Source organism: Typopeltis vanoorti, chromosome 5 (assembly GCF_054136105.1).
Source record: "Typopeltis vanoorti isolate ZY-2024b chromosome 5, IOZ_Tvanoo_1.0, whole genome shotgun sequence".
Classification (NCBI taxonomy): domain Eukaryota; kingdom Metazoa; phylum Arthropoda; class Arachnida; order Uropygi; family Thelyphonidae; genus Typopeltis; species Typopeltis vanoorti.
This window is the reverse complement of record NC_143553.1, coordinates 26,934,640-26,960,327: the sequence shown is the minus strand read 5'-3', so window position 1 is coordinate 26,960,327 and position 25,688 is coordinate 26,934,640. Positions and strand designations below refer to the sequence as shown.

General features: G+C 34.8%; 1 protein-coding gene across 2 annotated transcripts in view; it reads left to right on the top strand.

Annotated features, from left to right (window-relative positions):
* The window catches only part of LOC150106272 (actin-binding LIM protein 2-like), a 614,582-nt gene that overhangs the window by 568,522 nt on the left and 20,372 nt on the right, over window positions 1-25,688 (top strand). The window lies entirely within an intron of this gene.

Below are 25,688 nucleotides of genomic sequence, written 5' to 3'. Positions count from 1 at the left end.
AACTGTTGGCAACTCGGAGCAAAGGTGGACCAAGATCTCATCACTCCTTGTCTTAGTATCTTCCACCATGCAAAGCACATGTCCTTGTGTACATGTATAATGCTATGCATTGAGGGAAGGGCCACTACCCAGACTGGTTTCGACCTTTATTGAGATCTCATCAGTGGGAGGCAGACCCAGAGGTGGTGACACTAAGGCAGAAGCAATAGAGAGGTCATATCTATTCATATGAATTGCCAACCAGGTGTACCACCTTATTATTAAATTACTCTGGATTTAAAGAAAGATGTTGGAAGTTTATTTTGCACTTGGTTGGACTATAATAACTTTAGTTTAATCCTTTATCTAAGTGTGAGCAAACAAAGTTTGCACCTGAAAATATCTTCAGGACTGTAGCAAGGTGGTGCTGAAGATATTTTCAGGTGCAAACTTTGTTTGCTTACACTTGGATAAAGGATTAAACTAAATTTATTATAGTCTAACTAAGGGCAAAATAAACTTCCTACAAAACTTAAAAGATGGAACAAATTATTCCATAAATAATTTTTTTTTATTTATAGAATAATTAGTAGTGTAATTATATTAATATAACTGGTGTATAAAAATTTTGTTCTGTAAGCACTATATACATTTTTTTTTTTAATTAGTACAATCTGTATCTTAACTTACAAACGCAAACAGCTCACAAAATTAGTACAACTTCAGAGATAAGTTCTTTAATGTTGATATGTGTACATATGTATTCTCATGTGCTTTCTAAAAATAAGAGGGGGTAACTGAGTTCCTTATCTGGTCCCTGAAGAACTCCCACATCTTGAAATCAGTAACACTTTCTTGTAGCATTGCACTTGCCATACATACTTCTTTGTCAGAATTCCTTTAATTGTCTTAAATAAAACAAACACTAAGTTGAATTAATTTTTTTTTTGAAAGACTTTCACTCTCCCTAAATACAGAAAGTTTGCCCTACCATTTAAAACACTGTAATTATAAATGCATTTTAATATTACCATTTTACTATAAAAGCATTATTGTAAAGGTATTTTACTATTTTTTCCTGTTTTTTTTTTTTTTATCCTCTCTTTAAAGTTTCCTGTCTTTGAAGTAATATTCTGTTTGTCTCAATGGCAATTCTCATTCATTCATTATTGACTTCACTTTTGAAATATGTCTTCTTCATGAAGGTGCACTACTGCTACCAGCCACTGTAGCTTAGTCAGTATTGAATGCCCTTTGGTTGGAAAGACCTCAGTCCAAGTCCCATCTAGAACATGAAGACCCTTTATAAGGCTTTTCAATTGAAGGTGAGTTAGCTGGTCTCATATAGCTTTTATTTAACCCTACAAAACAGACCAAACCTGTCAGAAGAACACATGCAATTTACAGTCATAATACACTATCCTTGTGCTCTTAGTTGCTTTGGCTGTAAATCCAAAATGAACAAAAACTGCCTGCTGCAAAGCTATATGGCAGGAGAAACTGAAAGTAAAGTCATTGATTGTTATAAAATAGAGATACAGTTCTCAGTTATAAAAGCTATTCAGAATTTTAATATCATTCATTATCTTGTCAATATTCAAGTTCTACAAGTAACAAAAATATCTAGGTAAGTCTTTTTTGCTTTCTTAATATTAATAAATATTACAATTAAATAGTTATGACACAATGTAGTATACATAAACACACAGTTATACATAAGAATTTTTTTTTAATACAAAGTCTACTGAAAATGCCCATTAAAAATGGAAAATGACATTATTTTTGTGTGTGTGTGCGTGTGTGAAACTGTAATAAAACTTTTTTCTTTTAAAAAAATATTTAAAACCTGATATCACTAAATCACAGATATTTTTCTTCCTTCCTGAAAGTAAATATCTATTTGTGACAGCTCCTATTTGGTCTCCAGAACTCAGCTTGTTCTTCCTGAGATTTCTTTTCCACAATACAGGAATACCTTGTACAGCGTGGTTTTGAACAATGCGGGTTTTGGTCTAACGTGGTTTTTATTATTACACATTGTCAACAATGACCGGCGACTCTCGGTCGCCGCAAGTGACAGTTGAGAGCCACGTTTCGATTGGCTCTCACGTAGACACGTTCTTTCCCCACGGCATTTTATTATTTACGTTAATATTAGTATTTAATATTTTTTTATTATTTAAGTATGAGTGAAAAGAGACGAAACAAAGAAGACACTGTTGGAGTAACAAAAAAACGGAAGTGGTTGACATTAGAGAAGAAACTTGAAATTATAAAATGTCACGAGAATGGCGCTTCGTTTGCTAAAATAGCACATGAGAATTCAATGAATGAGTCATCTGTATGAACAATTATTCAGAGCAAAGAAAAGATTAAACAACATGGAATGAGCACCACTTCTTATATGTTAAAAGTGATCACGAGAAATCAATCTTCTACAATGGAAAATATGGAACGCCTTCTAATGATCTGGATTGAAGATTGTAATCAGAAAAAGATTCCTTTGAGTCAAATGATAATCCAGGCAAAAGCAACAAGTCTATATGACAAAATAAAAGAAAATGAAGGAGATACAACCAGTGAAACTTTTATAGTGGGCGGTTCTACAGTTTCAAAAAGCATATGGGACTCCATAACGTAAGAATCCAAGGTGAAAGCGCAAGTGCTGACACTAAACCTGCAGAATTATTTCCCAATGAATTGAAGGAGCTTATTGAGAAGGAAAGCTACACAGATGATCAAATTTTTAACGCTGACGAGACTGGCTTGTTCTGGAAAAGAATGCCATCGTGCACATTTCTAGCAGAGAAGGAAAAAACTCAAGCTGGGTATAAAGTGTCAAAAGACCGATTGACACTTTTACTAGGAGGTAATGCATCAGGTGATTTAAAATTGAAGCCACTGCTAGTGTACAGAGCGGAAAACCCAAGAGCTCTTAAGGGCTTTACAAAGAACAATTTATCTGTTCATTGGCGTTCGAATAAAAAAAGTGTGGGTGACTCGTTCAATTTTCGAAGACTGGTTTAAAACTTGTTTTTGCCCTGAAGTTAAAAGCTATTGTAAAAAGAATTCCTTTTAAAAATTTTCTTTTATTAGACAATGCACCAGGCCATCCAACTCTATTGACTGACTTAGATGAAAATGTTAAGATTCATTTTTTCCTTCCAAACACAACATCAATTCTGCAGCCGATGGATCAAGGCGTTATCTCCACTTTCAAGGCTTACTATTTAAGACGAACTTTTGCTCAAGCTATTTAAGCTGCAGCAGAAGAAGATGATTCTTGGACTTTGAGTGAATTTTGGAAGAAATTTAACATAAAAGATCCCATTCAAAATATTTAAGAATCTTAGCAAGATGTGACTCAAAGCAACATGAGAGCCGTATGGCATAATATCTTGCTGCATTGTTCAAAGGACTTTGTTGCTTTTGTAACACAGAAATCTCAACAGAAATTGTGCAGATGGGCAAAGATCTTGGTTTTACAAGTTTCGATTGTAACAATGTGAACGAATGTATTGATTCTCATTCAAATGATCTGGATGATGAAACCCTTTTGGAGTTGGAACAACAACGAGCCTATGAAGCAGAAGAAGATGAAGATGACCCCACTGATGTTGTAGTTGAAGAATTTTCCTTTGTTGACCTTTCAACTTTTGTGAGAAAAATCGACGAAGCTTCCGACTTTCTCATAAATGCCGACCCGAATTTGGAAAGAAGCATCAAAGTGAGACAAAGTCTCAATAATGCCATCAAATGCTACAGAGATCTAGTACTTGAAGAGACAAAGAAGACAAGGATGATTCAACGAATACTAAAACACTACTTTAGTAAAAAGTAAATTACTGTACGCTAAAATTGAAGCAATATTTGTTTTGTTTTCTACAACTTTTATATCAGATTAAAAGGATTTTATTTCTTATTCAGTTAATAAAAATAAATTTTTTTTTCATTTTTAAAGATTTTTATTATCCTAAATTTTTGTAATAAACAAATTAAATTGAAAACCTTTATAAATAGACCTCGAACAATGCGGTTTTGCATAGCGCGGACTCTTCTTGGAACCAATTAACCACGCTATACAAGGTATTCCTGTATTTCTTAACCTTTTCTCAAGTATGCTTGCATAAACCTTACCAGGAGCTGTTGATAGAAGTATTTGTTTGTATTTCTCACATTTTGCTGTATTTCTGTTTTTATAGATTTTTTCTGTGCACTGTTTCCATTCTCAGACATTGTGTGTAGACTGTTTTTGTTCAAGACTAACAAAGCTCCTTCCCTTTCAGCCAGATGTTTGCAAATCACAATGATGAGTCTACGTTGAAACAATGGGTGTTTGTTTCTTAATGTTTCTACACCGTCCAAATATGTCTTACTCAACAAGTAAATGCTTCAGAGAATTAAGATTCCACACTTTGCCTTCTGAAGATTTTCTCAGCACTTCAGCATCTTGACAATAAAAGAACACTGTCATTCTTGTCATATACAAACATTTCATTTAGTGCAACTTGCAGTGTTATTTTTTGACACTGGCATTGCCATTTTAGCACATTGGGCCAGTCACTTAAATTTAAGCTAATTGGAAGTTATTTTCCACTATCATTTTGACAGTGACATGTTGAGAGTTTGACACACTAAAATTGCTAATGTGTATTTCTCACATTAGTGTTGCCCTTTTTTTGTCTAGCAATAATTTGGTATTGCGATGAGAAGTATCAATGTATTTTAATGGTGTTACGAAAAGTGCCCCCCCCCCCAAATTATATTGTGTAGACTTGTATAATAGTGCTTTTGTGTGATAGCCAGACTGAATATAATCATCATACTGTGGTGTTTAAAAGTGTCCACTTCGGTTTTTATCTTGATTAACGTGGAAGTGCTTGTTAAGATTACAACAATGGTGGCAGTGGCAGCAAAGCAGCATATGCCAGCAGTGGAAGATCTCAACTCTTAGATCAAGTTTTTCCCTGGAATTTTCACAATGGACAAGATACGACAATTGTTTCATTTATGTGTCCAAAAATGTTAAATATTTATGGAGTGTTAGATGGAATGATAAAAAGAAACATATTACAGTATATGAGAAGTGTGATGAAAGGCTAGGATGTTCCAAAAATGAAAACGGTGTTACTGGGAATAATCAGGAAATGGATGGGAGTGCTTGCAACGATAATAATAGAAGTGACATGGAAGAGCTTAGGCAAGAGTTATGAAGAGCCATGTTAAATGTATGGAGGAGAAAATTGAATATTTAAAGAAGAGCATAACTGTGTAAATGACAAGAAAGTTAATAAGAAGAAGCAAATATCTAAAGGTGGATAGGGCTGTTTTATATGGTGACTCAGTCATTAAAGGTGTGGTAAATGATAAAGTTTTACAGTTACATGTGGTACAATAAAAAGAATATCAGCTGCTTTGCATAGAAGGAAGGAACGGGTGTCAGAATTAGTGGTAGTGGTGGGTGAAAACAACTTGAATAGTGGGACAAAGAATGTGGAAAGGAATTTGAAGAGGTTATTGCAGGAAGTGAAGGATAATAGTGTAATTGGGAAAGTGCTTAATTTGTTACCTAGATATGACAGTAGTGAACTGAAAAGGAGAGCAATGATACTGAATGACAAAATGGCTGAATTGTGTCAGGCAGAAAGTGTTCAATTTGTGAAGTTATGGAATGAATTCAAAGGGAAGTTCGAATGGTTCAGAGCTAATGGAATGCATTCATTTGAATGGGTTTGGTGTTGGTTCATTTGGAGCGATTGTTTGCTTAATTGCAAAATAAGTGCACTATAGCAGAGAAAGTAAAGAGTGATTGTGTTGATGGGATGGTCTCAAAGAATGGAGAATTGTTATGCTTGTATACATTAGTATACAAGCACAACAATTCTCCAATCATAATGCTTGTATACTAATGTATGGAGTATCAGAAATAAAGAGGCTGAGTTTGTAGCATTGATTGAATCAATGTGCCCAAAGATAACTGGCATAAGTGAAACTTGGTGGACTGAGGATGATATACTGTCAGAACTTGAAATGGTATAATATAGAATTTTCCAAAAGGATAGGAAGATCAAGAGAGGAGAGTAGTATTGTTAATAGTAGCACAGGAATTGTGTCTTTCAAGAGTTGAAGTGGAAAATAGTAGTACATGTAAAGATTTTGAAGCTGTTTGGTGTGAAGTTGAGATCAATAGAATAGTATATCAGTATATATAATAGGATGTAGTTATAAGCCAGGGAATATGGATTGCGAAATGTTTAGACAAATTACCTGGGCAAGTAAAAGGAAGATGATCCTAATGGAACATTTTAATTATAGGAATGTGGATTGGAAAGAAGAGATAGCATATAGTAACAAGGAGGGTGAATTTATTTAGTTTCTGTAGGAGGACTATCTAAAGCAGCATGTGATGGAAGCAACACAAGGTTTATCAGTATTAGATTTGGTGATATCCTCACAGGATCTGGTTGTGAATGAGGTATCAACGCTGCCACCTGGCAGAGAATATGATCATGAGGTATTGGTTTGGAAGATACTCAAACAGGAAAAAGTTGTTATTAAGAAGGTCTATATGTGGAACTATAAGGTGGGTGATTATCAGAAGCTATGTAGTCAACTAACATCAATACATTGGGTTGAAGAATTGTGTAGAAAAGATATTGACAATGCATGGGAAGTGATATGGCAGTATCTAACACAAGCAGTGCATAACTGCATACCAAGAGTTAAGCGAATAATAGGGTAGGAGTTGGATGGATGAATGCAATCAAGCAAGCAGTGTTACAAAAGAAGTTGTTTTGGAGGAAGTACAAGACAGTTTGCAGTGAACAGGCCATCATCATGTGCCGTCTCCTTTCAAGAGGTTGACTACCATTGATGAGATTCATGGTTGACTACGAGCATAAGAATCATGTGGTGAGGACCCTCTCTTCCACATTGTTGTAAGTATCCATAGCTGTAATCCGTGTGTTTTCATGGGGCTGGTTCAATGCCCAGTGAACAGATGCATGAAGAATATAAAGCGCGGGCCAGAAAAGTGACAAGCATGGTTAAAAAAAGAAAAAGCAGAATATGATCAAAGCTAATCCAAGGAAATTTTTCTGATATGTGGCAAGCAAAATTAATCATGGCAATAATTATGTTATTGGCATAATTATGACAAGTTGATGCTGGTAGATAGCTATTGTAGCAGAATAACCATAGCAAATGATATAGTGGAATTATTCGATGAACACTTCATCAGAGTATATCATAGTGGTGTGAATGATGCTGTGCAACATGTAGAAAGGAGGCAAGAATTAAAGGTGAAAGAATCTAGTGTATCAAATGTCACTCAGGTCAGATTTTAATAAGGCTGTGGGAATTTATTATTATTATTATTATTATTATTATGTGACACCTCCAGGGAGTCCAAAGACTCATCGAGGGAGAGTGTACCAACAGCATCGAACGATTGACCTCTTCCAACTACTAACCATGCTCAAACTTACTTAACTTTTTTCGTGAGCCATTAGTAGCAGACGCTCTACCAATCGACCAACATATTACCACATATTTTTAAAGAATGTGCAAAAGAGTTAGCCATGCCCTTGTCCTGGTTATTTAATGAGTCTTGCAGTTGGTAAGGTTCCTAAAGTGTGGAAAGAAGGCAAAATAATACCTATCCACAAGCATGGTTTGAGAATAGAAGTCTCCAATAATAGACCGGTCTGTATATCTGCAGTTGTGATCACAGTGTTGGAAAAATTGGTTAGAAATAGAATACAGAATTGGGTTGATGAACATAAGATTCTCTATGATGGTCAGCATGGGTTTTTGTAGGGCAGTCTTGCTTTAGCAATCTGCTTATGATAAGGTGAATGTAATGGATAAGGGAGAATCATATACAGTGATATTCTTGGACTTTGCAAAAGCATTTGATAGATTACCACATGATAAGTTGATATAGAAGCTGCAGAGGGTAGGAATAAATAATATATTGGTTAGATGGATTGGAGATTGGCTCTCTGAACAATACTAGCAAGCTGTGTCTCAAAAAAGGAAGGTGACCAGTGGTGTGCCTCAGGATTCTGTTCTTGGGCCCCTACTATTTAACTTGTTTGTTGATATTTCATGTGGATTGACTGGGTATCTTCAAATGTTTGCCGATTATGTAAAGTTAGGTAGAATTATCAGGAGTAGTGCTGATGTTAATTCTCTACAGGAAGATTTGAATAGACTTTTAGGTTGGACAAATGAGTGGAGTTGCAGTTTTAATGTAATAAGTTACACTTTGGGATACAGAGATATACATACACTATTGGTGGAGCTATATTTCAGGAAGTAGATGAGATTCAGGATCTTAGAATGATGGTGGACAGTGGACTGAAGTTACGAGGACACATTGCATGTGTTGCAAAGACTGCACATCATATTTCTACTATGATAAAAAGTACTTTGACATGTAGGGATAAGAAGGGGGTGATGGTGCATCTATATAAGGCATTGGTCAGACCACATATGGACTATTGTGCTCAGATTTTGTCATGTAGTTTTCATTGTGATGTGGAAACACTAGAGAGGGTCCAAAGATGAATAACCAAAGTGTTATTAGGAGTCTAGAGTGTTGGTTATGATGAGCGTTTGAGAGAATGCAGATTACAGAGGTTGGTGGATAGGAGGAAATGAGGAGATATGGTAGAGACATTCAAGTTAGTTAAGGGATTCTATCAGATTAATACAGAAGAATTATAAAAAGAATGCATGTTAAGATGGGTGAAGAAGGGAGTGTGGAGTAGACTTTTTTTCTGTGGAGAGTTGTTAGTGAGTGGAATTCATTGCCTGAGTATGTTGTGAGTGCAGGTATGTAAATAACTTCAAGGTTCATTGTGATAGACATGTTGTTGTTAGTTGAGTGAGCCTCCCACGATGAGGCTGGTTGACTTCATGGAGATTACCAGATAAAAATAATAACCTCATAACTGTGAGTACTAAATTAATTCACTTAAACCCTCAATGCTACAAAAATTCATCACTATTTGCATGAGTTCAAGTGACTGTACTGTCTCGGACAGTAGACACTTTAAACAAATATGCCTCTGCAAATTGCTGATGTAAGCCACACGGTGTAGGTTAAAAGTAACTAATTAATTAAGCTGGGGGTGGAGACATTGGAGAAATCAAAATAAAAGAAGCAATAAATATGATTTACCATATAATTCATTTTTATAGTATCTTCAGAAATTATTGCATGTAAATTATAAATTCTGAAAGCAAAAATTTTGTACATGCAATTACTAGGTGTGTGTGCTGATGTTTTGACTGGCATGCACAGCTTAGAAGAAACATTGGTTCTATATGAGCTCTATACCAGTAATCTGGAATTCAACCCATTTGATTAGGCCTTCTGAATTATGCAGCATAGCTACTGTAAACTTTATATACTTCCATATCTGAGCATTTCTGGTAGAATACCATTTACTCTGACTGGCATTTCATGTTTCTGGTGTTTCCTTGTCTTCTGTCATTTACTTATGATTTCGTTTTTTTTTTGTTTCACTTTTCTGTCATTTATTAAATATTTTATTTAAAATTTATTCAAAGTAATTATTTCTGAATATTCTTAACTATATACTTTAGTTATAGAATTCTCTAACTATATTCTTTAGTCATAATTTATTTCAACAGTATTACAACATCAAACTAAATTATAAAAAGATCTTTATTAACTGGTTTATCATTTCGCTGAATTTCAAACCAGCATATTCAGAGCACAAAACAAGTTTACACGCAACATTTAGTAAGTGATAAAATTTAAATTGTTATGGACGAAACATCTAAAGTCCTCAATTGGTAGCTCTAATAAAAAAGAATATTACAGTTGTGTAGGAGTTGATCTTAAGATAACGGTTTCTCAAATTTTTAGCAAATTAATACAACCATACTTGTTCAGGTTAGAAAAATACTTCATAGCCTTACTGGCTTGAAAAATAATCTATCTTTCTGATCTGTAACGACTTCTACATAGCACATTGGTTTTTTTCCATCTAATCCTCTGTGAAAGGGTATCCAAAGTGTGGTCTGCCAGTCCAGACTTGCTATATAGTGGTTGCATTAATTGCCAAAAATTTGGGAGAATGTTATTTTAAATCAATTCCTATACAACTGTAATTTATAACATTTTTTACAACATTAGAGAGTTCCAAATTAGGACTATAGATCTTTCATTTATTACGTTTTAAATTGTTTCACTTACTCATATAAGTGAAACAGTTGCATATACAGGTATCCCTTTCTTAACGCAGGATTTGATGAATACAGTGAAATTAATTGCGGCAATCCCTTGAAATATGTGACAAGAGTTTTGATTAAATGCACCTAACCCTGCGGAGCTTGCAGCTGATCTGACAAATACATGCAAATGTTTAATATAAATATTCTTACACAATTCAGTGTATAGCTTGGAGGTCATGAGTAGCTGTGCATTCATATGTTACGAGTGATATTCTACAGTTTTTTACTATCAGTTTGGTTTAACACGTTATGTAAAGGTTTGTGATATTTGACAATAAATTGTATCTGAGAGATTCCGCGACCTCTGATGTCAGTATAGTATGGTTTAGTTGTTTTTTTTTTATTCTTTGTTCAATAATTTCTAGATTGTAACTGAAAATAAATAAACCATCATGTATTACTGAAATAGAGAGCCAAAGGCTTATTCATACATGTCCTCTAGGAGATGTGCTTTACATTATGGAAAATGATCTAGAGCTTACTCCACCTTTACTACGAGTTGCCCATAAGGTTGCTTATGCTTGCATCTGCTGAAACTTTTAGTTCCTATATATTCGGCACGAAACTCTTGTAGTTTCTATATTCGGCTATGAAATAATGTTGGATTCAATATTCACTTAATTTGTACCATCATGTATTATATTTGCAATGTTTTTTCTTTATGTTTTATTGCATTTTAGCACATACTAGTAATGAATGTATCTCTCAGATATACCGCGACCTATGCTGCAATTTTTATCACCGCGAGCTCTGTAGAGTTAAATTTACCACGCAAAAACATGCAAGCCTCATTGTGTGAGCATGATGACATCATTCCTCCTGCGCAGCCTCTTACGAATTATTAACACAGTAATCGATCATGGACGAATTGTAATTTTTACCATTGATTATTAGATTTGATTAACGCGATTTTGATATACCCGGTAACATCAAGGGATTAATTAACCGTGTTAATCGAGGGATACCTGTCAACTTGTTTTGTGCTTTGAAGTTGCTCATTTAAAATCCAGCAAAATATAAATTAATAAAGATAGTTTTTATAATTGCCAGCCTGGTTGGCCGAGTGGTCAGCGTATCTGCTCTCCAGCCAAAAGGCTGCAGGTTCAAATCCTGCCATGGGCATGGATGTTTGTGATTGTCTGGAAAATACTAGTAGTGATGATAGGCGGTAGATGGCATTGGTGTAGATGATGGTAGTTGCAGTTCATTGTAGTTGGTAGATTGAGTGGCGGAGACAGAGAGTTGTAGAATAGGTGCCCTCCCTCAATGAGTCTTTGGACTCCCTGGAGGTGTTACGTAATAATAATAATAATAATAATAATTTAGTGTTGGTGTTGTAATACCATTAAAATAAGTTATGAATAACATCCAATGGCTAAGTCTGTCTATTAGATTTATATTCTTTTTGTCATCAGTAATTCCTTTTATAGTACACTTTCCTCCATTTATAAGCTTTTTAAGCTTTTCAATAGTGTGCAGAACATTTTTCCACCTTTGTGAGATTTATTTTCTGTTTTCCCCAAAGCCCTTTTGAAAGAAACTTTATTTAGCTACTTATGCACATCTTTATTATGTTCTTCTAAATGCACATTTTGCATTGGATCTGTAAAGTTTCTTGTTTTAAAATTTTCTCCACCAATATATGTACACATTCTTGCCATAAATACTGTTACAACTTCTGCACATCCCTGTGCTGTGCACAGCAAAGATTTGCATGTTTAAATGTTTAAACAAGGTTTAAATGCAACTGTCTGTTATTTTCAACATGCTAAAAACACTCAGGATCAGTAGGATGTTTATGTATCACACTATTAACCATTATAACAATACAGAAGACATATCTGACTGGCAAAGAACAGGTCAATGATGCTGCATTAGGACACAATAGCTTGTGAGGACTGTGAAGGCATACCTCTGCTGTAATCCTGTGAGAATGCAGAAAGTGATGTCATGAGAGATGAGCATTTCACAGAAATGATGTCCCATGTACTAACTGATGACTGGGGTGAGAGCCTATCATCATTCTACTGGACACTTCCTAATACCATAGCTTATGCGGCAGAGGGTGATAAAATCAAAGGCACTTCTCCGGTGATACACGAACAACAGACACAGATTATAAGATTTTCACCATTGAAGAGTCATTTAACTCAAAATGATCAGGTATATGCCCCAAATGATCACACATCACATGCTATAGCACCCAGGATTTAGAGGTCATCACCCACGTCAGCGGTGATGTATTGCGGGGGGGATCCAAGTTGCATTTCTGCGAGAAAAGGGTCAAAACCTCTGCCAGAGTGTATCAAGACACCATGCTGAAACCTGTGGTTTGGTCCCTGAACATACCTTGTTTAACACTAGACAGTGAACCTTCCAATAGGATGCAGCACATAAGGTGAGGATTATACAACAGCGGTTGGAGGAGAATGTGCCCAACAACTTATCACCATCTGATGGGCCATCTGGAAGTCCCGATGTTAATCCGTTGCACTTCAAATTGTGGTCGGAGCTTAAAAGAGAACAGCCTGCAAGAAATGACACCCCAGCATTGCCAGCCTGAAGGTTGAGTTGGTGAAAGCAGTGGCAGCATTTCTGTTGGATGTTGTGCATGCCACCATCGATATGTGGCCTCACAGACTTTGCCCTATATAGCAGCATATATAGCAGCACATGCCCTTTATACATGTTGTTTGGATGTACTGAAGGCTGTAAATGATTTACTCATAGATTAAAGGTTTCAAGTTGAAACAGTATTTATTGTTAGACTAGGTATATACAAGTCTACAGTTTGCTTCTAAAAGCTGTTGAAGTTTTGTGTTTTATTAAACTTTTGGACAATTTTTTTTTCCTATTCAATTTAATAACATTTTCTTTCTGCTTACAGCTAAATGGCCAATCATTACTGTTTCAAAATCCTATATTGAGTTATTGTGTAGATGTCACTATCAACAAAACCAGTAAATTTTATGACTTAAAAAAAAGTTCATGTATATTCTCTCCATGTGAATTTATGCACATCTTTATGTTGGAATATGGTGTTAATAATGACCATTCCAAATTATGAGCAGAAACCCAGTAAGTACTTACCATTATTATTAGCTTTACTCTTTTCCCAAAATTTTTTGAAAACCTTTTTAAATTGTCTTAAGTCTCGTTTTTTTTTCTTTCTTTTTTTTTTTTTTTTTTTTTATGCCAGCTGTCATGGCTAATGACTTGGAAAAAATTCCTTGATCTTTTCCTACCAGAACTTTCTGTGGGATCATAGTCATGAATAAGGCTTTGTCCAATTTCCTATTTTGACATTTGCTCACTTTACCCAACTTCAAATTGCCTGCCATCCAAGAAGTTTATCTTCTTTTATGTTGAAAACTGTATCTGCTCCTTCCTTTCACTGATAATATCTTATAGTGATTATTTAGAAGTATCTCACCTATATTTTTGCACTTGATCACATAATACTAATTATATTGGCATGGTATTTTTATACCATGACAATATAGCTCCACCTCTTTTCCATTTATGATTCTTGAATGATATAATCACGTAATCACAAGAAAGATATTTATTTAACCAAATATTTCGGTCTGGAAATAGCAGACCATCGTCGGTGGTATTACAAGAACAGTTTAAAAAATATACAAGCTAGAATACTAACAATAGATCGTTGAAATTAGAACATGCCGCGTGATGTTATATCACTAAGTATGAAACGAAATATTTTGAAGTAGAAACATGATTGAATTTGCTATTAAAAAAAAAAAAAAAAAAAAAAAAAAAAAAAAAATTAATGAGTAATCTTGATTAGGCTTTCCCAGATTTTTGATATAGATACGCAGTCATTACGATTCAGGTTGGGATGATGGAGCAAGGCCTCCACGCTTTCCTTGAACAAACGTTCGAACCTATAACGGGATCTATGTAAGAGGCGCGTTTTGGACCAAAGGATGCTGTGGTCAGTTTCAATCCCGTGTTGAGCCAGACCAGACTTTTCAGGTTTATTGTGAAGAATGGATGATTGATGTTCTTGGATTCTTTTTTCAAGAGAGCGTCCAGTCTGTCCAAAGTAAGAGAGATCACAGTTGCAAGGAATTTGATAAACTCCAGGAAGAGATAAAGTTGAGCGTTTGTCTTTAGGAGAAGGAAAATGAGAAGACAATTTGTTAATAGGAGAATACGTAGCTGTTAAATCATATTTCTTCAAAATTCTTGCGATAGGTTCTGAAATACCGGAGATATAAGGAATAGGTACTCGACGTATTGAATCTTTGTTGTTTTGTGGAGGATTATAAGATGTAAGAAGACGTTGAATACTTTTTTCAGAAAAGCCATTGAGTTTCATGTGTTGCTGGATAGTAGAAAGTTCTTTCTGTAGATAATCAAAAGTAGAACAATTAGTTTTGGCTCTTTTGATGAGACATTTTATAATTCCTGTTTTATGACATGGATGATGGGCTGATTCTTTCAGAATATAACGACCTGTGAATGTTGGTTTCCTGTATACTGTAGTTGTAAGAATATTTGAAGATGATCGGATGAGGAGAACGTCTAAAAAAGATAACTGGTTGTTTTCTTCTAATTCCATAGTAAACTTTATGCGATGATGTAAGGAATTAATACTGTTTAAAAAGGAAGATAAAGTGTTTTTACTGTGAGGCCAAATAGCAAATATGTCATCTATATATCTTACCCAAAAAGATGGTAGAGGGAAACTAGATGTGAAGAGGACTTTTTCTAAATGTTCCAAATAAAAGTTGGCTAAAGCTGGAGAAAGAGGACTTCCCATGGCTGTTCCTTCTACTTGGCTATAAAATTTGTTTTGACATATGAAATAACCAGAATGTATAACGAAATCGAATAGTTTTATAATATCTTGAGGAAAGATGTCAGCAAGTAGTTTTAAAGTTTCCTTAAATCTGAAAGAATCAGCCCATCATCCATGTCATAAAACAGGAATTATAAAATGTCTCATCAAAAGAGCCAAAACTAATTGTTCTACTTTTGATTATCTACAGAAAGAACTTTCTACTATCCAGCAACACATGAAACTCAATGGCTTTTCTGAAAAAAGTATTCAACGTCTTCTTACATCTTATAATCCTCCACAAAACAACAAAGATTCAATACGTCGAGTACCTATTCCTTATATCTCCGGTATTTCAGAACCTATCGCAAGAATTTTGAAGAAATATGATTTAACAGCTACGTATTCTCCTATTAACAAATTGTCTTCTCATTTTCCTTCTCCTAAAGACAAACGCTCAACTTTATCTCTTCCTGGAGTTTATCAAATTCCTTGCAACTGTGATCTCTCTTACTTTGGACAGACTGGATGCTCTCTTGAAAAAAGAATCCAAGAACATCAATCATCCATTCTTCACAATAAACCTGAAAAGTCTGGTCTGGCTCAACACGGGATTGAAACTGACCACAGCATCCTTTGGTCCAAAACGCGCCTCTTACATAGATCCCGTTATAGGTTCGAACGTTTGTTCAAGGAAAGCGTGGAGGCCTTGCTCCATCATCCCAACCTGAATCGTAATGACTGCATATCTATATCAAAAATCTGGGAAAGCCTAATCAAGATTACTCATTAATTTTTTTTTTTTTTTTTTTTTTTTTTTTTTTTTTTTTTAATAGCAAATTCAATCATGTTTCTACTTCAAAATATTTCGTTTCATACTTAGTGATATAACATCACGCGGCATGTTCTAATTTCAACGATCTATTGTTAGTATTCTAGCTTGTATATTTTTTAAACTGTTCTTGTAATACCACCGACGATGGTCTGCTATTTCCAGACCGAAATATTTGGTTAAATAAATATCTTTCTTGTGATTACGTGATTATATCATTCAGTCTTATGTCGCAAGTATCCTTAAAACAACAAATTTATGATTCTTATTTTGATGGAGCCTATTGTTGTGTCCCAGTTTACGATTATTAGGCTTTCAACTATCCTTACATGTAAAACTCTACTTGTCTTTATCCAACTCTTATCTGTATTCAAGATATCATCCAAATACAAATATTCAAGCTTCTTCCCCCCTTAGTGTCCCTAAATATTTATTTTATACTGCGCCTTTCAGGACATTTAGTTTAAGATATAAAATTAAAAACAAGGAGCAATTAGCAATTAACAAAATCCCCCCCGCGTAATTAGGTTCGTACGTTGTTACAAGTGGTGCATTAAGCGGCAATCTCAGACAACTGTATTTTCAAGGAACAAAAGTTTATTGAACTCTTAAACATGATACAATTCATTCTTTATCAAATAAAACTCAATTCAATACTAAGAATATATAATACAAATGTTCACTAGCTAAACACAAGTATTAGGTTAAGATGATCCTACATGAGAATTGTGATCATATCGCCATAACAGATTCTATACATACAAACATGTATAATCCTAGAACTAGTTGACCTCTTTTATCTAACCCCTTACTGATCTGATCACACTATAATTCTGTATTTTCTAGGACATATATATTCAGGTACTCTAATTTTCTTACTAAGACAATATGGATTAAATTTTTCCTTTTGCTGAGCTAATACACACTTTTGACCTTTAGAACTCTCTTAAATAAAATACAATGTACATGCATAAATCTCTAGGCACATGAATACTTATTAATGTATAGTAACAAGCTCATTTTCATTCTAGTCTGACATGTACTAAAGTCCTAGTGTATAATTCTCATTAATCCCTTCAACTGCTCAGTAATTGAGCAATGATTACAGTTTCATATGATTTGAATTGACATGAGTTTTACAGTACCTTTTTTGCTTTAGTCTTCTACACTGGTCTCTACCTTTTTCCGATTGTACCTTCCTAGGATGAACTCTTCTATAACTTATCACTCCTAAGTTCTTTTGGCACAAAGAGGGACTTGCCCCAGTTTTTTTTGTTTAAGCTAACCTTTATGTCATCTATACTAAATTAATCCCCTTTCCAAAATTTTCTAAGAATTAACTCGAATCTTTAATCTCTTATTTCAAGTGTAAAAACTAGCCTCTCACATACAAAATCCTATGACTAATCTTCTTTGCTTTACTTAACCTTATTTTATCATATCACAACTGTAATAAAATTCCCTTTTTTTTTTTTATTTAATTCAACAAACAATTTCAGTTATATTTTTCACTTGGATGCAAGCATATTTTTCTTTCTTTTAATTTTTTGTATTCGTTATCTTCAAAGGCTCTTAACGATATCTGCTTAGGAACAAGCTTACTTACTTAGTTATCTATACAGGGTTTTTATTTCTTCTCTTGTTACATCATGATAAAATCATGATAACTGAAATTTTCACATTCTTGTTATCAGGGTGTAACACTATCTTTAGTTTTCCTTTAACTTTGATGCCATTCCACTAATGCTAACTTTTTTTTTTACTGTCCAACCTAGTTCACTTCTAAAAAAAGGTGCACAGATATGGAGATAATATAAATGATTGAATCTATTTAAATTAGGACAATTTAATAATGTTTCATAGCTTTCCTTGCAAAGCCTTTCCATAAGAAGTATGGAAAGCTTTACAGAAAATTTGCAATTTATTATTGTTCTTTATGGATGTATACAGATCACTGTACATATCTACAAACTGAACATCATTCCCTCTACATGACCTACTTCAGCTTATTTCATATCATGGCCCCCTCTTCTATATCACTTATACACAATGCAATCTGATGCTTACTTTTATTCTGTTATTTTTCTGTTTGTGCATTCTAATACCATCACTCATATCTTTAATCTTCATTCATTTCATTCATGCAAAAAGTTTGTCAGTATCAACAAGTACATTTTCTTTCATACCATTCATCAGACCTTTCTCCAACTGCTCATGCTTTGTCTGGTGTAAAACAAAGTCTGGCTGTTATCTTTCCCCATTTCTCCTTTCCATTTTCATCTTCCAGTGCTTCATTTATATCCCTTTGCTAGCAGTGTGACCTTTTAGCACACTTTTAGCATTTGTTGTTGTTAGTCTAGATGTCTCACTGCAGGACAAGGCCTCCCCTTTGTGGGGGAATTGGGTCTTCTTCTCCCATAGTGACCCAATCCATCTTGGGAGAATGTATACATATTTGTATGTATAAAGGTGAAAGACTATCACAAACATCCAAGTCCTGGGTGGGATTTGAATCTGCAGCCTCTTGCCTGGAGAGTGGATATGCTAACCACTCAGCCAACCAGGCTGATGTTTTAGTATGCGCTGTCTAAAATATCTCCTCACTTCCTTATTTAGCATACCCTTATACAACTTCAAGACTAAGCCTCTTATTCTTTCTCTCTCAAAGTCTGCTTTATGTATAATTCCTTTCATATTAATCTTGTAAAATCCCTTTCCAAACTTAAGCATCTCTATTATATTACCTATTTTCTGCCTATCCATACAACAGTGAAATTTAAATTTCTTCAATCTCTTCTCATAACCAACATTCCAGGGTCCTGATATTGCCCTAGTTATTCATCTATGGATCTTCTCTCAAGTTTCCCCATTACAATGGAAACTAAATGTGCACACAGTAGCAGGTGTAGTCTGATCAAGGATTTGTGCATTGTTAGTTACCCCCCTATCAAAGTAACACTGTGCAGTGTATAGTTTTGAATTTCAGGTTGGTCAGCCATCATCTTCAGTCCCACTCACATTCTAAATTGTCTAATTAGTTCGAGTAGAGTCCAACTAATGCAATACACACCTTTAGACTTCTACACTCTAATCCACATGTAATATCATTAACAAATAAGTTGAATAGTGGTGGCCCAAGAAGATGAAGTCTGTGGCACTCCTGGTCATTCCTTTTCTGAATTGCTATCCCATTCTCCATCATGCACAACATACTGGCATCCTTCAGACAACTAGTATTTTATCTGTCCTATTAATTTGTTATCTATTGTCATCTTCTGCAACTTGTTCATTAACTTGTCTTGTGGCAGTCCTTCAGATGCCAGACTGGTGTTGACCTTCATTGTATCACCATATTCTTAAAATATGATTTAACTGGAAGTGTAGAGATCTGACATTGAAATGTGTAATCTTTATGCATCTAGTATCTTTATTGGCCTGAAAGCATAAAGAAAATTTCCTGGATCTTCTGATTCAGTTTAGCAGAGTACATGCTTTCAAACAAACTAAACGCACTAAAATCCCAACAAAGTGCATGACAATATTGACTAGAAATTAGCCTAAAAATTCCAGGATAATAGTCATTACCTTCCCTGACAAACACAGAAATACCACCATTAAATAAAATTAATAGTAACATGGTGTAACAATAACAGAAGGCCAAATGTTGAAACACCAAAAAAAATCAGAGAAGAGGAAACAGAGAAAAATCTGAAAAAAAGAGGAAAGAACTTAGTATCCAGACAAGATCATCAAAAAAAGGAAAGCTGAGTTAATGAAATAAAATGAAGGATAAACAGAAGAAATTAAAAGGTAAACTATAAAAAAAGGAATGGAATCTAAAAGGAAAAAAAAATCGCTAAAAATATAAAGATGGAGAGTTGTGGATTATCAAATTAAAACTACTCAGGCCCAAGATTTCATGAACTCTGAGGACCACCTCGTGCTCATAAAGGAAAAGAGAGGGATACATCCAATGGTGAGCTATAAAGGGCTTGTGCGAGCCCTTTGTTAAATTTTTCTAAAATTTGCAATCCCCCTTGTTCTTCTTGTTTACTGTTTTATTTTTCAAAAAAAAAAAAAAAAAAAAAAACATAATTTTTTTTTTTTATGAAATATATTATGCGACAAACTCGTATGGTAACCTAACAAAAATTAGCCTATTCGACAGTGTATAGATTATTTGGAATTATTGTTTCAACCCTCTATAACAAATGCACCCAAGTTTGAAAATAAAATAGGTGCATGCACTATCTTTATCCTTCTCCCTTCTGGTAGCTGTTGATTATCACTTGAAGTATAAAAATAAAAGAGAAATATAACATATTTGAATATTATTGTGTTTAGATAATAATTATTTATTATTTAAAGATTTTTTTCATAAAATGAGGATCAAGAGTATTGGATTTGATCATCTCATCAGATGATGTTATTATAAATGAGGTGTCAAATAGTTAACCTATCCAACCACGCCTTAAACAAAGATGAACTCTCGCTACTCAGCAAAGGTCTAAATTTTGCCGTAGCATCCAGATCGATAAACAAACTGGATTTTATTTGTAATATTGAAAGAAGCTTAAGATTTATCCCAAATAACATATCAAATAAAATACGTTTAGAAACCGCCAACATTTTAAATATAAATCATAAGAAAACAATAACAAGAAACTTAACGAAACATGAATTAACAGCGATGAAATCATTAAATATCAAATCCGAACATCGTAATAACTAGCGCCGATAATGGAAGTGTCACCATTATTCTAAACCGAACCACTTATTTAGAAAAAATGAATCTGCTAGTCTTGGACAATAGTACATACCAACTTGTTAACTACGACCCAACCAATAGAATAAAAAAGAAAACAGAGAAACTACTTAAATCAATTACTACATCACATGAAGATACAGTCAAAAAATTACTTCCGCACTACGCTCGTTCCCCGAGAATTTACGGTCTACCAAAGATACACAAACAAAACGCACGACTCCGGTCGATAGTCAAAGGTATAGACAGCCCGAATTATCACCTAGCTAAGAAATTAGCACCAATATTCAAGGAGTGAGTTATTAGGTCATTCCTCCTCCTATATCAGAAACACACAACACTTCATAAACATAATCAAAGACATTACGTTAGAAAACGATGATTTATTAGTCAGTTTTGACATCTCTGCCCTCTTTACAAATGTCCCAATCAATGACACAATCCTTCTTTTACAGAACAAATTCCCTCCAGATATCACGGCGCTCTTTGCCCATGTATTACGGTCTGGTTATTTTGTATGGCAAAATGCTGTCTACCTAGAAAAAGAAGGCACAGCCATGGGATCGGCATTATCCCTCCCTATTGCTAACTTTTATATGGAACATTTTGAGCAAGATGCTCTAGATTCCTCTCCTTTAAAACCCAAAGTCTGGCTTAGATACATTGACGATGTTTTCGCAATCTGACCCCATGGCTGCCAGACACTAGACACTTTCCTTAGCAACCTAAATAAACAACAGAAAAGCATACAGTTCACAATTGAGATTGAAAAACAGAACACACTTTCGTTTCTAGATACACTTGTCACACATCTTCCTTCTGGCAGTCTTTCCTTCACTGTTTACTGGAAACCGACACATACTGGCCAATATGTACACATAAACTCCTACCACAACCCAACACAAAAACTAGGTGTCATTAATACTCTAAAAAACAGGGCTTTGAAGATCTGTTCCTATGAACAAGCGCTGAAAGATGAATTTAAAGTTATCAGCAATACTTTTCTAAAAAATGGTTACAGCCAAAACACTATTAAAAAAATTCTCTACAAGACCTCAATAAAAAACAAAGATAAACCAGAATACAATAAAACCATAACCATTCCTTACATTAAAGGGATATCAGATAAAATAAACAGAATACTACAGAAATACAACCTCAAAGCCACCTTTAAACCTCCTGCAAAATTAAAAAGCTTACTCAACTCATCCAAAGACCCACTCCCTCCGCTGGCCCACCCTGGAGTATACCATATTTACTGCACCTGTATATCTACCATATATAGGGTGCACAGGTATATACCAAAATCTGGGTGCACAATTCCTTTCTGATCATGCCCTGAACACTTTACATAGAATTGACTGCAAAAGTACCATTTGTTTACATCACACCAAAATATAGTATGAACACAAATTTAAGCAAGCCTGTGAGATTCTTATCAACCACCCCAATCTGAACAATAATGATGGTCTAAAAATCCCAAGCATATGGAAGGCACATATTCTACCCACAGAACCTTTCTCCCTAAGAGTTAACTATAAACAGGACTATAGATAATCCAGATTCCTAAATCTAATATAATAATTGTAATGTTAAAAATAGGACATCATTGTTACTGAAAGAAAACTATCTATAAGAAAGAATGTTTCTCTCATGTTATCTTAAATAGAATTTAGCTTTGATGTAGTTCTAAATAATTAATCAATTTGTAATTTTATCTCTATTTTTTTATTTTTTTCACTAGAGATCATGCCAGTGATCAAATCATTTTTTCTTTAGCTTACTGTGTGAAATGTAACTCAGCTTGTCTTTGTATATTTGTATATACTCCAGAAGATGACCTAAATATGAAGGTCGAAACGAAGGGAAATTAAAATAGTTATTTATAACACGGTTGTAAAGTCCATAATTTCTAAATTGAATGCTGATCATTGTGCAACACTAAAAGAAAAAAATTCCTGGTATGTTCCCTCAGAAGGGTGCAGGATAGTAATAAATTAAAAATTTACATCATTACTAACTTCCTGTCAACAGTTTTCCTCCAAATTAATCTTTTATCTGTCAGGACTCATGCTGCTAGTTTCTTATCATCAGGATAAACATATTCCTCCACAATGCGAGGGGTGTTCTGAAAGGTTCTCGGCTTAACAATGCAAAAATGAATGTATAATTTAAAAATTATTTTTGTTTTTCAACATAATCTCCCTTAAGACTAATACATTTATTCCAACAATGCTCCAGCACCTTTGGTGATGAACAACCAGCTTCTATCCACTGTTTTGACTGCTGTTTGGATTATCCTGTCCCTGTAGTGGGTCTCAGTAAGATCTGCAAAATATCCTTCTACATCTGCAATTACCTCTTGATTCGAAGAAAAATGCTGACCAGCAAGGAAGAGTTTTAGTTTTGGGAAGAGATAGAAGTTAGTGAGAGCCAAATCTGGGGAATAGGGTGGATATTCCAGCAATTCATAGTGCAGATCCCTTAATTTTCCCATTGCCAAAACACCTTTGTGGGCAGGTGCGTTGTCCTGATAAAATATGATTTTTTTTCTTCTGCAAACTGAGTCTTTTCTCACGAATTTTTTCATCTAGTCTGGTTAAAAGATCGGAATATTCCCTGGTTATTGTTTTACCATTTTCAAGATAATTAATAAACAAAATGCCTTTAGCATCCCAAAACATCAATGCCATGACCTTTCCTGCTGATGGAACCGACTTTGTCTTCTTTGGCGCTGAACAGCCGGCTTCTGACCACTGTTTTGACTGCTGTTTGGATTCTGGTGTGTAATGGTGAATCCAAGTCTCATCCATAGTAATAAATCGACACACAAAATCAGTTTTATTCTTGTTAAAACATTCCAAGCACTGTTCAGAGATTTTCATGTGAGTGCGTTTTTGATCTGCTGTGAGCAAGTGCGACACCCATCTTGCGCAAAGCTTTTTCATTTGCAATTCTTCATGCAAAATATATCCTACACATTCTTTTGAAATGCCTATAATCTCAGCAATTTTACATACTTTGACTCTCTGGTCATCCAATACCATATCGTGCACTTGATCAATGATTTCTTGATCAATTGTTACACTTCTTTGGACGGCCTTCACATGGATCATCTTTAAGGCTGGTACGGCCATGTTTAAACTCTGCAGCCCATTTCTTAATTGTCGAAAACGAAGGAGAAGAGTGCCCATAAACTTTTATGAACTTTGAATGAATTTCTTTTGGCATTAAACCTTCTTTTACAAAGAATTTTATAACTACACGATACTCAATTTTATCAATTTCAAGGGATACATACAACACTTTTGCTTCAGACAGCAGTATAAAGCAAACTACTTGATAGAATGACTCACAATTTCACATGGATGCTTATGACAGATGTATCAACTTAGAAAAAAAAAGAAAATCTTGTCAATAGTGTTGCCATTTTATGGTCAAGGCTGAGAACTTTTCAGACCACCCTCGTATGTGCATCCAGTGTTCACTAAAAGAGATTCATCATAAATCCAAACCCAACATCTTGGTTTGTTACATATTAGAAAGCAACCTTTCTGGAACGTGTTTTTAATGACAAGTCAGACTTCTCATATAAAACAACATATTCCTAATGTTGAGAGACTGATGATATTACTTTGTGCATGTATATCTAGGATGACAACATTGATGTTATTGGCATTACTAAGAAATGGCTAACAGAAGATTATATAGTTAGTCGGATAGAATGTGAAGGATATTGTGTGTTCAGGGAGGTGGGGAGTGTTATTGATGATAGCTGATGAATGCAATCAAATAGAATAGAAGTTCAAATGCAGGCCAGTGAAAATAGCACATATGAGACTATCTGGTGTGAAATTGAGGACAGAAGAACAAAATATACAGTCAGATGCTGTAGACCAGGGGATGTAAACGATGATGGGGATAGTAAGCATCAGCAAATATGCTCAATCGTGGGTAATTATTATGTGTGACTTCACCTGGTAACATAGATTGGAAGGAGGAAAGGACACATAGGAAGAAGGAAATTGAATTTACAGTTACTCATTAATAACTACCTGAGGCAGCATGTGATGGAACGTACTAGGGGTTCAAGAGTGCTCGATATAGTAATTGAATCTCAGAATTTGTGTGTAATGAATATGACCACGTTGTCACCTATTGCTGAGAGTGATCATATGGTCTGAACCTGGGAGGTGGCTAAATGTGTGGAATTTTCAGTTAAGATGGGATATATGGGAAATTACAGGACTGGTAAATATGACAAACTCAAACTGCAAGAGCTGGATGTTGATAGTGCATGTGAAATGGTAAAGGACTGTTTGAGGGAGGTAATGGCAGACTGCATACGTACAGTCAGGAGAGTAAATCAAGTGGGAGTTAAATGGATGAATATCATCATTAAGTTGGAGCTGCAAAAAAATAAACAATTGTGGAGAGAATTTAAGGAGAAAGGTGAGCTGCAGGCACAGGCCAGAAGGGTAACTAGTATGGTAAGAAATGCAAAAGCAGGTTATGAAAGAAAGTTAGCAATGCAGGCTAAAAAGAATCCCAAACAGTTCTTTCAATATGCTGCAAATAAAAGAAAGAATGTATATGACAGAATGATTTTAATGAATGTCAAAGGAAGGGAGGTAACTGAATCACTCGAAATAGTAGAATTACTAAGTGAAGACTTTGCAAGAGTATATCATCCAGGTGGTGATATTGCAGGAATGAGAGAGCCAAAGGCTTATATGAGAACTGAGGTAAATGAAATGGAGGTGTATTGCATATTATACAGAACCTTAATGTGAATACTGCTGTGGGATTAGATGGTATACCAGCTCGAGTTTTATGTGAAGTGGTAAGGGAATTGTCAATGCCCTTGACCATATTGTTTAATCCAAGTCTTGGCTCTGGGTTAGACCTGAGGTGGGTGGAAAGGGAGGAAAATAGTTCCATTGCACAAAAGAGAGTCCAAGACTGATGTAATAAATTACCGACTGATCAGCATGTCAGGAGTTGTTGTATTGGAGAAGTTGGTCAAGAGTAAAATTCAG